The 14,998-nt window shown below is 39.7% G+C and overlaps 1 protein-coding gene across 2 annotated transcripts in view; it reads left to right on the top strand.

The window, feature by feature from the left end:
• rab27b (RAB27B, member RAS oncogene family) overlaps window positions 1–14,998 on the top strand; it is a 75,208-nt gene that overhangs the window by 1,242 nt on the left and 58,968 nt on the right. The gene's annotated exons all lie outside the window — the stretch shown is intronic.

The raw sequence follows: 14,998 nt of genomic DNA, 5'->3' as shown, positions 1-14,998 counted from the left end.
TTTTAAATACCTAAATGGATATCAGCTTGCCTAGATTATGCCAATGTATTTTGCCTTAAGTTCTCCCCAGTTGCCCCACCATGACTGTTGGTAGTTGAAGGAAACCAGAAAGCTTCTGCTGTTTGTCTTTTTCATGTTTAATACCAACTAGTGCTGCACAATTTGGGAATGATATGCAATTGCGATTACACTGGACAATACTGTGATTTATAAAACATAAACAGTATAATGAGTCTTTTTGCTTGGTTATCAAGGATAGTTTTGAAGTGCATTATTTCTTAACTCAGAATGTGATGTTACGTAACTGCACAGCCTAACACTGTGATTGTAATTAGATTAATTGTGCAGAGCTAATAGGAAGTTGCAAATTTCTTAGATTTTGTCAGTGCAAACTTGATTGTATATAGAGTTAGACGATGGACCATCATTGTAAGTTGCATTGTTCCATTGTCATGAATAAGGCTTGGATAAAGCGGCTACATACTCCTTCATATTGTCTCCATAAGGCCCTACATATATAATTTGTGCCTTTTTGCAGTTTCCATTATCAGCCATAATATAAACATCCAAGGTGGACTTATCAGAAACAACCGAAGAGTGAAAAGATGACATATGACCCTGGCCTGTAGAAGACAAAAGTTTCTTTGATATTAACAAACTACACTAGTGGTTCCAAACTGGTGGGTTGGGACCCAAAATTGGGCTGCAGAGCCATTTTCAGTGGGTTGTGAATAGGACTGAACAATATTGGAAAAACACTGATATTGCACTATTCTGTCCTTCAGCATTATATATTGCAATTTAACAAACAAACAGATGATTGAAGTGCCTCTAATGTACCTTAATTACATTTTAAATCAGCATTTTTTTTCTTATTTGGGTCTTGAAGAAAAGTTCTGATTTCAAATATTACACACTCTGCAGCCCTCTGACAGCGACTTCAGCACACATACATAGTTAGAAGAGGAAAAGAGGAGAGGAAACAGGTGGACAGAGCAACTTACCTCTTCATAAACTTTATTTAAAACAAACTTATGGTTAAAGCTCACGTGTTGTCCAGCTGTTGTGATTCTCACACACTGCAGCTGTTGCTAAGAGCTGTCATGTACATTACGGAGCAGCAGGATCAGTTGCTGCTGTTGGCTAGAGTGTACTCATTTGAGCATCTGCCTGGAGCATCATGTGGGTGTTTCTGTGACGGCAGGCGCATCACCTGTAGTCAGAACGTAAATGCAGGAGACAGCTGGACTACACGCACAGTGCTCGGTTCTCTCACTACTGTTGCTGATATCAGACAGACTTTAATGAAGATCAGTCATGGAGATGGAGAATTTGCGGGCATGATGTGCTTCCTGTTACGTGACTAGTTTCACATGTCCAAGGTGCTTTTTGATTTTATGTTTTATTTGCTCTGTGGTGGGTGCTGAGCCTAGACAAGTGGAGAACCATTGAACTACAGTATTCACAGTATTCACAGTCACTGAGTGTCACGTCAATATCTCCAGTTGGTGGAGACAGCTACCTGCAAACTTAACTGGTTGTTTTTTCACTACAGGGGATTTAAATGAGAAACGATAGTATATTGTCCTGGCAAAGTTTGTATGCTATCAACCTCATTTGCAGTAAAAACATGGTTTACTCATGACCTCAGGTAGAAGAACTGTATTGCCCAAACAACTGAGTGTCTAAATGACTTCTGTGATTGGAGGAGACTGCTTTTACCTGCAAATTTCAGCTATTGGCTGCTACCACTGAAGTTAACAGTTGTGAGAAAAAGGAGCAGTCTTTTGTTTAGTGAGGTGGTGACCATAAACTGCATACAAAGCCTGAGTGATGTCAGTCATTAGGTTATTGTAGGGGGCCTTAGAATTCAATCTGTGGTAGCTGCCGTGTGGAAAACACTGTTTGAAACTAACTCAGACAAGACAAAGAGGAAGAGCAGAGGTGGGTCTTAAGCCTTCCGACAAACACCGTAATACAGGCTTCTATCAGCCATGCCCCTAATTAACCACAGAGGTTGCTGATTAGTGGTGATAAAAGCTGGCACCACATAAAACTCTTCGCACTCAGATGTCAAGATTTGGGCCCAAATGGATTTGCAATTAATACCTACATTATATACATAGTTTTCAGCTAAGAAGTAGTGGTCTTGGGGTTTAGGTACACTTTAACATCTGGACAGGTCTTCAAAATGACAAGCTACATATATGGTGGACTATGTTTGGGGTATTGTGATTTTAGAGGGGCAAGGAGCACCTTAAAGATCCAATTTATTAGCTACCTGATTAGTGTTTGGAAATGGTGATTCATGCAAAATTCTGTCCTATTCATGTTTTTTTCATTCAGGTTGAGAAGTGATTATTCATTGTGAAAATGACCATCTTTTATGCATGAGCAACAAACCAGGTAACTCAAAATTACCATAAACTCCCTGCTGCCTTCCAGCTGGGAAAAGGTACCGACAACCCTGAACCTCAGGAGGTTTGCTAGCCCAGTTTGTAGACATTGTACCCCAATTAAACCTCTTGTAAAAGCTTTTTTTGTGCCTTTATATAGTTATGATAGTAGATGGTGGAAAGTGGGGTGAAGAATGAACCTAGGCTGCCGGCTCAGAGGACTGTAGCTTCTGCTAGACCCCCTCAGAGTGGGTTTTGCTATATTTTTCAACTAGTATTTCTTGCTAGCTCAAGTAAATAGTGACCTCTCTAAACATACGGCTGTTTGCTTATGGCTACTTTCTGAAAAATGCTTCGGTCAGGATAATGGAAATTCCTGTATTAAGTTTGTAAAATTTCACCAATATTCACACAAGAACATTTGGCACAAAGTATCTTCTAGCAGAGCTGTAAAAAACATTCTTGTTCTTGTGTTTTCCTGAATGAGTGATAGTATTTTCAGCTGGTCTGTCTCTCTTACAGTAATGAGCATCTCCCTCCGTCCCACAGGCAGGCTCGTGGTACAGTATGTGTTGACTGATGAATCAGTTTGTAAACAAAGATGAAGCAGCAGAGGTGATTAATGAAGCAGACGTTACTGGTCTGATAAAGCTCTCCTGGTCCCCCGGGCTGCTGGCAGCTTTATTGTTTCACGTCGTCAGCATCAATCCAAGCTGAAACCTCGCTGATGGACTCATAATTGAAACTACTGATTACATTTGGCTCATGGCGTTGCTATCTCTGCTGGTGTTATTATACACCAAAGGCATCAATTTACTCTGTTGCTTTTCATTTGTCACACATTTATAGAAAAATGAATTAATCAACAAAGACAAAGCTAATGCAAGGCACTGACAAGTGTTTTTCTGCTTTTTTCCTACTTTTTGGACCATAATGTAATAAAGTGGCTATGCCTGACACTGCATTCATGCCCTGTCCTATTTATCAGGAGACAGGGCTCAGCATTAAAATGATCTTGTTACAAAATTAGGATAAATGGATGTCTAAAAGGGTGATATGGTATGAATTTTTTTTTTATTCTTTGTGAAAACAGATGTGGCAACAATCAGTTTTCAGTTTTTTGATTGCACAGGCCTCATAATTGGGGGGGGGGGGATAAGTTGCCTTCCAGCTAAGATTCCTTTATGTTTGGGCAGCCTTTATTTTTATTTTTTGAATGAAACCTGAGATGTCAGATTATGGTATGCGTCCAAGGAGGCATTCGACAGTGAACATTGCCCTCTCCGTTTAGCAGCAGAGCCTGTATCAGACACCACTCATACTACAGTGTTTTGGATCTATAAATGACCTGATATGGCAGATCATCAACTGGTGGCCCAAGAGCCACATAAGGCCTGGGTCTGGCTGTGGACTTAAATATTTAACGGCCCTTTAACAGACTGTTCATCAGAGATAGAGATGCCGTAAATCTCAGAACGAAAGTGCCGTAATTTGCTGGCAAAATATATTTCCAGTTTTACATTAAAAAAAAAACTTTATTCATCAACAAAGTCTGGCAGTTACATTTAGGAAATAACCACATTAAAATCATTGAAGACTAAGTAATACCATTAAAAAAACAAACAAACAAAAACAGAGAAAAAGGTCAGCGGTCTAATCCGGAAATAAATTATGCATAGACCTGTTTTAGGGGCAGGTACACTTACAGTGGTTCACTTTAGCTTCACTAGCTTTAGCTAAATCTAGCATAGCTACACTAGCTGACATAGCTGTTTTGTGAGCTTAGCTTCAGCTATGTTTGCTTAGCTTTGGGAGCTACATGTGCTTTTTAACTATATTAGCTATGTAGCTAAAGTTAAGCTCACAAAGCAGCTATGTAAACTACATAGATCTGTTGACTATAAAGACACATAGCTACATTAGCACCATAGCTCAAATATATATTGCTAAAATAGCTTTAGCACATTCAGCTTAGCTAAAGCTAGCATAGCTACACTATCTGACATAGCTGTTTTGTGAGCTTAGCTTTAGCTATGTTTGTTGTTAGTTATGTGAGCTACATGTGCTCTTTAGCTGTATTAGCTGTGTAGCTAAAGCTAAGCTCACAAAACAGCTATGTAAGCTACATAGATCTGTTGGCTATAAAGATACATAGCTACATATAAATATATTTTGCTAAATTAGCGTCAGCAGCATGAGCTTAAGAAAATGTAGCTAAATCTTGTTACTATGTAGATAATGTATCTACATAGCTTACATAGTAGCTTTGTGAGCTTAGCATTAGCTACGTTTGCTATTAAGCTTCTTAGCTACATAGCTCCTTTATCTGTAGCTGTTAGCTTTAGCAATGTGAGGTCTGGAACATGTAGTTAAAGCTTACTTATCTGAAGAGAAAGTTGATACATAGCTTATGTAGCTGCTTGTGAGCTTAGCTTTAGCTACGCTGGCTACATAGCAACTTTTGCTATGTATACATAATATGTAGGAAAATTTTAAATAAATTGTATAAAGAATCACTCTAAAAGCCTGATGTAAACTATTGCACAGCAGGGTAAGGACAGGTACAGTAGATGTAGCTAAACAGGAACCTTTTAACTCCAGAGAAAATGTATATGCTAATTATCACATACACACACAGCAAGCACAGCTACTCACATGTGAAATAAAGCCCACCTTTTAGTGCTCTAGAACAGCATCTATTTTCTGAGATAGTTGGTGCTCTTTGATCATTTTAGATCGTTGTAGTCTTTCTTGTTAAACTTGCATGATGTTGCTTCTGCAGCGGTTTTCATTTTGTGATTCTTGATCAGCTAGCTGGTGCTGCTAGCCAAGCTCCTGACTTGCTACTGGACTTGATGGTGTTTTGAAGCTTCTGATGTGGTGATGGTGCTGGCTTCCTTTAGTTTGTGAGTGATGTTTTATTGATCTTTGAACATGAAGAAGTGTTGGACGGCAGCGCTGCTGTGTAGATGCTGCTGCTCTCTCAGTAACTACAGAGGCTGAAATATCAGGATTTGTAAAAAAAACAATCTGTTTGCTCCGGTCTCCCTCAGAGATCACATTAATAAGGAATTGCAGTCAAACAGTTTGTCCATGTTCAGGCGTGTACACATTTCATGCCATTGTCATTTACTCTCCTGGGGTGTACGAGCAGTTTCCATGGTGATGTTTGAACAACCAATTGTACTTTTGAGGTTTATCCAGAAAGAAGTGCAGCGTGTGAGAAGACAGAGGAGGTGTTTGTCTGTGATGATTCTCTGTGACCTTTAACTTCAGGACGGCGCTCCCTAACCAGGGTGCCCTTTTCCTCTTGCTCCCTGTCTTTCTGAGTCTCTGTCACCTCCTCCTCCTCCTCTTCAAACCCACCTGCAGAGTATTGACCACAGCCAGCAGGACTCAACCTTCCTAAGATGATTAATGCATAGATAAGATCACCGACTCATAGTGCAGCCTTGACTGCAGTGTGTCGTGTTTGCTTTCGTGATTGGCTGTCGGCAAAATTGAGTTTTAGTGCTGTAACATTTCATGATGGAAAATCTCCCTCTTTTTAATGTTGGAGGTGTAGCAGATGATAGTTATCTCTTAATGCCGATAATTTCAATCCTAGACATGGCATTATACTGTGTTTTTAAGGCACTAGAACTGTGTCCTAATTCGGGGGACGCATCCTTCCTATCCTGTGTAGACGCTTTGATCAATCTGAAATGAGATGCCTGGTCTATGAAAGATTCCCCCATTGGCTCCAACAGCTGATGCTGCCTTTACCCTAAAATTACCAAGCATATGTCTTTTAACAACCTCATCAGCCACCATGGCGAACATAACTAACCTTACGTAACTGAACCTGTTAGGCCAGAGATGAGCAGTCCTGTGTGTATGTTTTTAGGCCCGACGCGCCACAACCCGGGGTCGGAGGGGCAGGCTTTTCACATGTCGACATATGTGTGCCACTCAAGTTCAAGCTCGACAGCATTTCTATTGTCAGGGCATTTTCACCCCTAGTGCTACACACAGAGGCAGCCAACAGTTTCCAGGCCCTTGGGACATCCACAGCATCTACTCTAAAGTGTAGTGTGTAATAATGTCTTTTAATACCGTTTTTTATTTAGAGATCTGGATTTATCCTTTATACCAAGATGACCAGTATAAATGCTGACTTGTGCACTATTTAGTTGTATTGTCTTATTGGGCTTGAACTCTATGGATAAAAGCTTCAGAACAAGGGCTTACATGCCATTATTTTGACATGCTTTGCCGTATTTGCAGTTGTTCTCTTGTTGTGTAAGGGTGGAGACAGTGTGACACATTCAGGTTAACGATTTCATCTCCACTGTCTTCTTCAGTCCAGCCCGTCAGCCTGTATAACTTACAGTCAGATAAACATGAGCAAAAGAGAGAAAGGGTTTCAAAGCAAAGGGATGATAAAGGCTGAGAATACTGACATTGAAGACAAGTAAGTATGTTTAAACATGAAATTCAGCTGTAAAAAAAAACAAATGCTTATGAGAATAAAATGGAAACAATTGTTATCAATAGAGATACACAGTAACATTGGCATGATATCGGTGCTGGCAGATTTCAGCTTAAAAAGTAAAATATCACTGTTACATAAGCTGTTAATATGGGCCGTGTGTGCAAATACATTTGTGAAATTTTCAGACTGGACCAACAGATCTACATCAGCTTCAGTCTTTTTCTTTGTTCAGAGGGGCAAAGAGAAAGCCACTGTTGAAGAAAACTCATATTAAATCTTCATTTAGAGTTTGCCAGAAGGCATTTTGGAGACTCCATGCTCAAGTGGAAGAAAGTCCTTTAATCTGATGAGACCAAAATGTTTTTTTTTTTTTTTTGGCCATCAGACAAGACGCTATGTTTTGCAGACATCAAACACTGCCCATCATCACAAACACACCATCCCCACTGTGAAGCATGGAAGATGCAGCATCATGCTGTGGGGGTGCTCTTTGGCAGCTGACCCTGGAAGGCTTGTAAAGGTAGTGGGTAAAATGAATGTGGCAATGAATCACGAAGGACTGTGTTTGCAGACAGCCCTGCAATCACATGTCCTTGCTAATCAGGACAAATGTGCACAAACTTCCAGTTTATGGAGGTTTGGCTTTCATCATCTTAAGAACACAAGAGAGAACAAAAGAAGTTTAACAATACAGCATGTCATGAATCTGACATATGTTTATCTTTGAATCATTAAGAGGAAGAATGTTTAGAAAAACTTGAGAGGATATTGGTGAATTGGACCCTTTGTCCTCAGATGACAGCCAGTGACTTCTGAGACTGCATGAACAGAGGCACTGTCGTAGTTGGACTCCAGTGTTTAAATGAGGAAATTAAAACTCAAAAGCCTTTAAATTCCATTGAATGCTTTCCATTGCTTTATTTTTGGTTTCAGTATGATCTTACCCAAACTCATTTTGTTCTTAGCTTAAAAGATGGCTGATACTTTTGTAATCCTGAGCTTTTTGATGACACTCACAAACAATATTATCCCTCTGGTAGATGCGAGAGAACATTTGGCTCCTTATGATGATGATGAATGAGCTGTTTTGCTGTTTGGACTGAATGACTTGAGTGATCATAAATATAAAGAAAATTTGAGTACCATGTTTCAGTTTCTGAGTTTAAGCTTATCAAAAAAACATTCCTATAAGTCTCCTGCTGCACACAGAGAAAGAGAAACAGGCAGATTTACTGGGTGAGAACAGAAATGTGTGTATGACTCTTTGATCAATAATGAATACTGTTCTTCTGGCCAGTAAATCAGCTCGGCAGTACATCCTCTCCTCTCACTGGGCACTTTTATCCTCACTCATAAATACCAGGATTACTTCTTCTCATGATGGGAACTCCTCACAGTGTCGGGCCATTTTAATGATGCAGGCCAGTGTTGATTTATAAACAGAAGAGCTTCTCTGCTCTCTGAAGAATCTCTTAGAAAGATGGAGGATATCTCTGCATCTTTTATTATGTGTCTCCAAACATCAAGATGAAAATTATGGATTGTTTATGTCAGTATACTATGTACCTCCCTATTGGGACCTTTTTGGTTAATTTCTCATGATTAAGCCAATTAACTTATCCTAACTGGTATTACTGTATTAAATAGTTGATGGTTTTTCAGTATTCCTGGCTACCGTTACACCATGAAGACAAAAGAACACTCTGAGCACCTCTGGGAAAGGTTATTAAAAAGTCAAAGTCAGGGGATGGATACAAAAAACTCCAAGGGACTTAACATCCTCCGTAGTACCTACTGTATGACTTTACAAAGGAGTTAGAAGCTTCAGCAGCTCAGAAGGGAGAGACTCTGCATACAACAACTGTTGCTTGGGTTCTTCCCCAGTCAAAACTTTATGTGAGAGTGGCAAGGAGAAAGCCACTGTTGAAGAAAACGCATTAGATCTGGACTAGAGTTTGCCTAAAGCATGTGGGAGACTCCGTGGTCAAGTGGAAGAAAATTCTTTGGTCTGATGAGACCAAAATGGTGCTTTTTGGCCATCAGACAAGACACCAAACACTGCCCATCACTGCAAACCCACCATCCCCACTGTGGAGCATGGTGGTTGCAGCATCATTCTATGGGGATGCATCTCGGCGGCTGGGCCTGGAAGGCTTGTAAAGGTAGAGGGTAAAATGAATGCTGCAGATCTGATTGTTTTAGTGCTTAAAGAGTAAATGCCTATATTGTACAGTGTATTGAGATAAGATTGGTCATGAATTGCCGCTATATAAGTAATGATTGACTATAATTATCTGTAAGCATATCTTTATTGTAAAATAACCCTTCATGTTACTGAGTTACATACTAAGAAAAATAACACGTTCACAGCATTTTGCAGTGCATTAAAAGTTGGTGATTTACTCAGACGACATGTACTTCTACCTTTGAATGTGTTGACTCCATCATTCTAATTGCCCATCAGCTGTAACTCTGCAGCAACAAAAATGTGATTACCTTTATAGCTTTTTAATCTGCTCAAATGATCTGGAATTGGTCTTGCATCACAGCAGCTCCATTTTCAATGTAAAGACAGGTAAGACACAAGGATTCAAAGACTCATTTAACTCTTTGCAATGCAAACACTCATTATTCAGAAGTCTCCAGCACACTTTGATATAGGGTTAAACTCTATATTCACTTAATTTACTGGGGTGCAATAGATTGCTTCAGTCTGATCTAGTTACAGTGTTGACAAAAAGATAAGACATCCAGGCTTTAGCAGAGTTTCTCATCTTACACTGATGTACAAAAGCATAGAAATGAGCAGCAAAAACTAATTATCTTTCTAACTAAAGTTATTGAATTCTTACTAGAATAGTGCGAAGCATCTGATCCACTTGGACATCAAAGAGCTGACATATTTTTCTTACAAACTGACCAGAAAAGCAATGAGATGCAAATGTTTCAGCCAACAAGAATTGTGGAATTAAACAGTCTGTACTTTTCCATCTTATCTCTCCATTATTGGCTCAGTCTTCTTTTATAGGACTCAGCTTTCTGTCATTTCTCTCTGTAAACCTCCATCTTTCACATGAGGCTTTACTCCTCCCAAGATGAAATGATAACAGCCCCTTCTCTTGGTTTCTTTTGTCGTCTTTGACAGAAAGTGACTACTCTGAATCAAACAGGCTTTGACACAGAGGGGATTACCTGCAGGCAGAATCACGGACTGCAAGCGTGATTTTCTTTCTTTCTTGCTGGGAGAAATGTTGACATTTTTCTACACAATAGGAGCTTGAAGTATCCCACAGGTTTGTCTGTCACAGGCAGTAATAATGTCTTCTCGATTTCTGATTTGTAACCTTTTTTGTTTAATATCTGTTTTTGCCAAACTCTGACAGCAGTGACGCTACTCAGCCTGCTCGCTCTCATTGGCTGTTGTGGGTTTTCTGTCAAAGGCAGTCTGATCTGGAATTGTAAATGTCATACATTGAGAATAGTAAAATTATCATTATGACACAGAATATTTGGTGATTATTTGGACAGGGCTCAAACTGAGCAAACTTAGGCAAACCAGACCAGGCTTAAAATGATTGAGCTTGTAGCCAGCCTAAGGCACAAATTAGAAACTGATTGCAGCCAATTAATAATAAATGTAAGCAGCAGAAGTCGATGTACTGTATTCAAAGACATTACTCACTGGGGATTGTGGGTCCAGCAGTGATTGAGTGTGTTTTATGACACTCATTTCTCATTATTTAGATCTCCATTAGCTGTGACCAAACCAACAGATATCTTCCACTTAAGCTCTATGAGACTGTTTCTGATACTAGAATGGAAACATTCAGGTAATTTTGTTTTTCCCTTGTCAGCATTTTATATACAGTGATAAACACTTCACAAAGAACATCTCTCCATTTATTTTCCTCCACTTTTCTGGAGCCAGGTTGCAGTGGAAGCAGGCTGAGTTGACCCAGTGTCCCTCTCCCCAGCGATGCTTTCTAGCTCTTCCTGGAGGATTCAGAGCTGTTCCCAGGCCAGATTGGATAGACAATCTCTCAAGCAAGTTCCAGGTCTACTCTGGGGGTCCCCTCCCAGTTGGGCATGTACTAGAAGACCAACGATACACAGTATTTTGTAGGTTGCAATGTCATTTTTGCAATTACCTAAATCTTATAACCATAGGTGAGGAACAGAATGTAGTAGGGCTGCAACGATTCGTCGACATAATCGTTTGTGTCGACTATAAAAATTTGTCGACGTGGGAATTCAAGTGTCGACGCGTCGTATTATTGTTTTTTATATTGGTAAAATCTAGTGCCGGCCGGTAAGGACTCATCTGTACTTGCAGTTCACTACAGGAAGTGGTGGGGGCAGTATCGCTCCCACTGTTTACATTATTCACAGAAACTGAGAAGAAGAAGTTAAGCATGGCGGAAAGCATGGTGAAAGCACCAAAAAGCCGACCCAGAGCTTCTAAAGTTTGGGAACATTTTACAGAAAACAAATTGGTGAAACAAGTCAACTGCAAACTGTGTCAAGTCAAACTCTCCATGGTACCATGGCAGCACTATGGCAAGGCACGAACATCTGAAAACGTAAACACACTGTAGCTGCCGCGTCTTCAAATACCGCGAGTGGGCAAGTTTGCAAGTTGCATCAATATCTTTTAGATCTTTTGCATTTAGTTACTTTTATATTAGAGGAAAAACAAACCTTGACGATGTAGCAACTTGACATGTCATGTCAATGTGCCAAACCATTAAGTTTTCAAGGTATAAAACGGGGATCCAAAACAGTATGCCAAATAGCCACGATTAGTCGACCAATCGTAAAAATAATCGCCAGATTAGTCGGCATAAAAAATAATCATTTGTTGCAGCCCTAGAATGTAGTTTGCCTTTTAGATCAACTCCCTCTTCCCAATGTTGGTACTGTACAACGCCTGCAACATTGCATACTCTGCACCAATTTGTTTGTCAATCTCACTCCACTTTACCCTCAGTCCATTCTTTAGTTTTCTTTGTTCAGTTCAAATCAGTCATTAGCTCTGCAGTCTTTGATTACCTCCCCACAAAACTAAGGGTAGTTGGTTAAAGTACAGATTTAAACATTGAGTTTTACAGTCTCTATCTCCTTTAGTGCTGCACTAGCGTTATGTTTCTTTTTTTACTGCAACACCATTTATGTATTCATCATCATTTTATTCTAATTGAATCAGACAGCTGGTGATCGTTCCCCTCCTGCAGAATAAATGTCTGATGAAGTGCTAAATGCTCCCTTTTAGCTTCTTGGTAAGTAAGCCTGAGTATCTGGAGTTTGCTTCATGCTACACCCCTTTGATCAAGGCTGACCTAAGAAATGGCTGGGCCCCTGAACAGTCCGCTGAACAGCTGTCCAAAGATGTAATTTATTTGTATAAATCCATGCCTTGGATCAGTAGCATTGTTGTTTGTCTTCAGGGTAGCATTCACCATCTTTTGGAGCTTAAGTAATTTTTGGGTTCAAAAGTTTCTAGAAATTAGTTTCACTTTGTTCTTTTGTGCTGGCCATGGCATGGCTATGAAGTCTTACATTATTAGCCAACTTCGACTGTGTTTATGCTCATCTCCTTTTAGCTGGGCCCTGAAAAGCCCCCCCCCCCCAGGAGTGGTCTTGCCCATGATCATTAATTTACATGGGATTGGACCACTTCAAACCCTAAATGTTATTACAATAAGTCTTCATAATTGTAAGAATCTTTACAGACAAGAGTTCTAAGACTATATTTCTAAGACGGATAAGTGAAGCCAGAGCTGTCATCCTTGCACACGGTGTTTCTACAAAGATTTATTCGTCACCACAAGCTGTAAACACTTGAGAGTGTGTGAGTGAGCTGATGGTTGGAAGACAATAAGCTTTGGCTGAGACGTGTTTCTGTGGAGATCGAATGTAGTGAAAGAGAAAACCTGTTTGTGAGTGTACATCTAATGCACAGCCGGAGACAGGGTGAGGTTTAATGTTGGAGAGAAAGAGGGAGTGACAAAGACGAGAGGAAGAAAAAAAGCAGCAGAGAGAGGGAGGAAAGGCTAGTTGCCTGGTGACGGAGGCAGAAGGAGAGAAGGGAGCGAGAAGGTGAAGAAGGGAGAGAAAACGAGGAGGAGGTAGAGGAGGAGGAGGAGGAGAGGTGCCGAGTTGTTTTTCCAAGTGCAAAGAGTTACTGGTCACGATGCTACATCTGCTGCTGCCATCCCTCCTACTGCGCTCTCTCAGAGGATGGAGGAGAGGTGTGGGTTCCTAATTTGATCTTCTTCAGTCTTACACTGTGATTAATGGTTTTAATTGCTGCTAATGAGGGCGTGTTTTTGGACTGGCAGCAGCAATCACATTCTGGCATTTCAGACCGCAGTCATAGTTTTGACAAAAGCTGCGCCAAGATTGGGCATAAAACTTTATTCAACTAAAGAATCAAAGTTTTCAGCACCAATTAAAACAGTTTTGTCTTTCTGACCGTTGACTACACATTTCACCAGATAGTACATCACACCGTATCAAGGCTAGATTTTACCAGTGACTGGTTGCAATGTGGTATCACTGCCAGAGGGTGGCTGTAGCACAACAACAGGTGCATCTAAAAAATAATGTACATTCATCTCATACAAAGTAAAATTTTTCAAGACTTTAAAAAAAGTGATCTGAGTGTTTCACAGTTCACAAAAATCACCTGTCTCAAAATATGAGAATGTCACAAAACATCAGTCTAATAAAAAGGATTAATAATACAGAAATGTTGACCCTCTGGAAAGTTTTGCTCATTTATGCCATTTTTTGGCCATTATTGCCACTTTTAACCCATTTATGTCACTTGTTTTTGCTACTTCTAACTCATTTTGTCCCTTTTGCCCATATTTGCCTCTTTAAACCCATTTTTTCCCATGTTTGCCACCTAGTTTTCCCACTTTGAACGGATTTTTGCACATTTTTGCCAGTTTTTTAATCCAATTTTGAATACTTTTTTGCTACTTGTAACCTATTTTTACAGCTTTCACCCAGTTTTGCCTCTTTAAACCCATTTCTAAAGGTTTCACTCGTTTTTGCAAATTGTTGCCACTTTCAAACCTTTTTTTGCCACTTCATGCCAGTTTTGCCTCTTCTTCTGCCCCCCCTCCAAAAAATTTTAGTTCCCTTTTATCTAGTTTTGCCACTGTTTAGCCACTCTTTTTACTACTTAATGCCCATTTTACCACCTTGCCCCTATTTTGCTCCTCCTTTCACAATTATTTGATTATATTCTCTTAGAGTTGCCGCAGGGTTTTTTACTTTATTTTGTGGCATTCTCATGTATGAAGTTTGACCTTTTTAACCAATTGTTGCTGCTTTTTGCCTATTTTTGCCATTTCTTTTTGCCACTCGTAACCAATTTTGCAGCTTTTGCCCATTTTTTCCACTTAAAAATCTCTTTTGCCATCTAATGCCACTTTTAACTCATTTTTGCCACTTTTTGCCAAATTTTGCCAATTTTTAACCCATCTTTGCACCTCTTTCCCCTCTTTTATCCCATTTCTGCTCATTTTTGCCACCTTTTGCCAAATTTTGCCACTTTTAACCCATCGTTGCACCTTCTTCCCCTCTTTTATCCCATTTCTGCTCATTTTTTGCCACTTTTCACCTATTTTTCGCCTCTTTACACATTTTTAAAAATTATTTTCCATTGAAGCTGCCTCAGGTTCTTCAACTTAATTTTCTGGTATTCTGATGTTTGTTCACATCATGGCTTTGCCATAAAGTCTAACGTTACTTTTCTTATCCTGTATTTCTAAGTGCCCATTCACATTGTTAACAACACCAAAAAGGGTAATTCTGATTTAAGAAAATGGGTTTACATTTTGACAAAAAGCTATATTGTACTTCAGCAGAAATGAACACAATTAATGTTTTTGTTGCTTTGATAAGAGTGATTTAAATTCAGGTTAAAAATAAGATATGGTTATTACAGCTCAACTTTACTGTGGATCATGATTTTGCTGACCTCCATTGGCCCCCAGTTTGGGCCCCAGAGAGATCTCCCCCTTATCCCTCCTTATGGGAGGCCTTGGTAAACTAAAACATACAGAGTTTGTTGAATGAGTTTGGGGAAACTGAGAATGACATCCATTATCTGCTCTTT

Source organism: Cheilinus undulatus, linkage group 17 (genome assembly GCF_018320785.1).
Source record: "Cheilinus undulatus linkage group 17, ASM1832078v1, whole genome shotgun sequence".
Lineage (NCBI taxonomy): Eukaryota > Metazoa > Chordata > Actinopteri > Labriformes > Labridae > Cheilinus > Cheilinus undulatus.
This window is presented reverse-complemented; position numbering and strand designations above follow the sequence as displayed.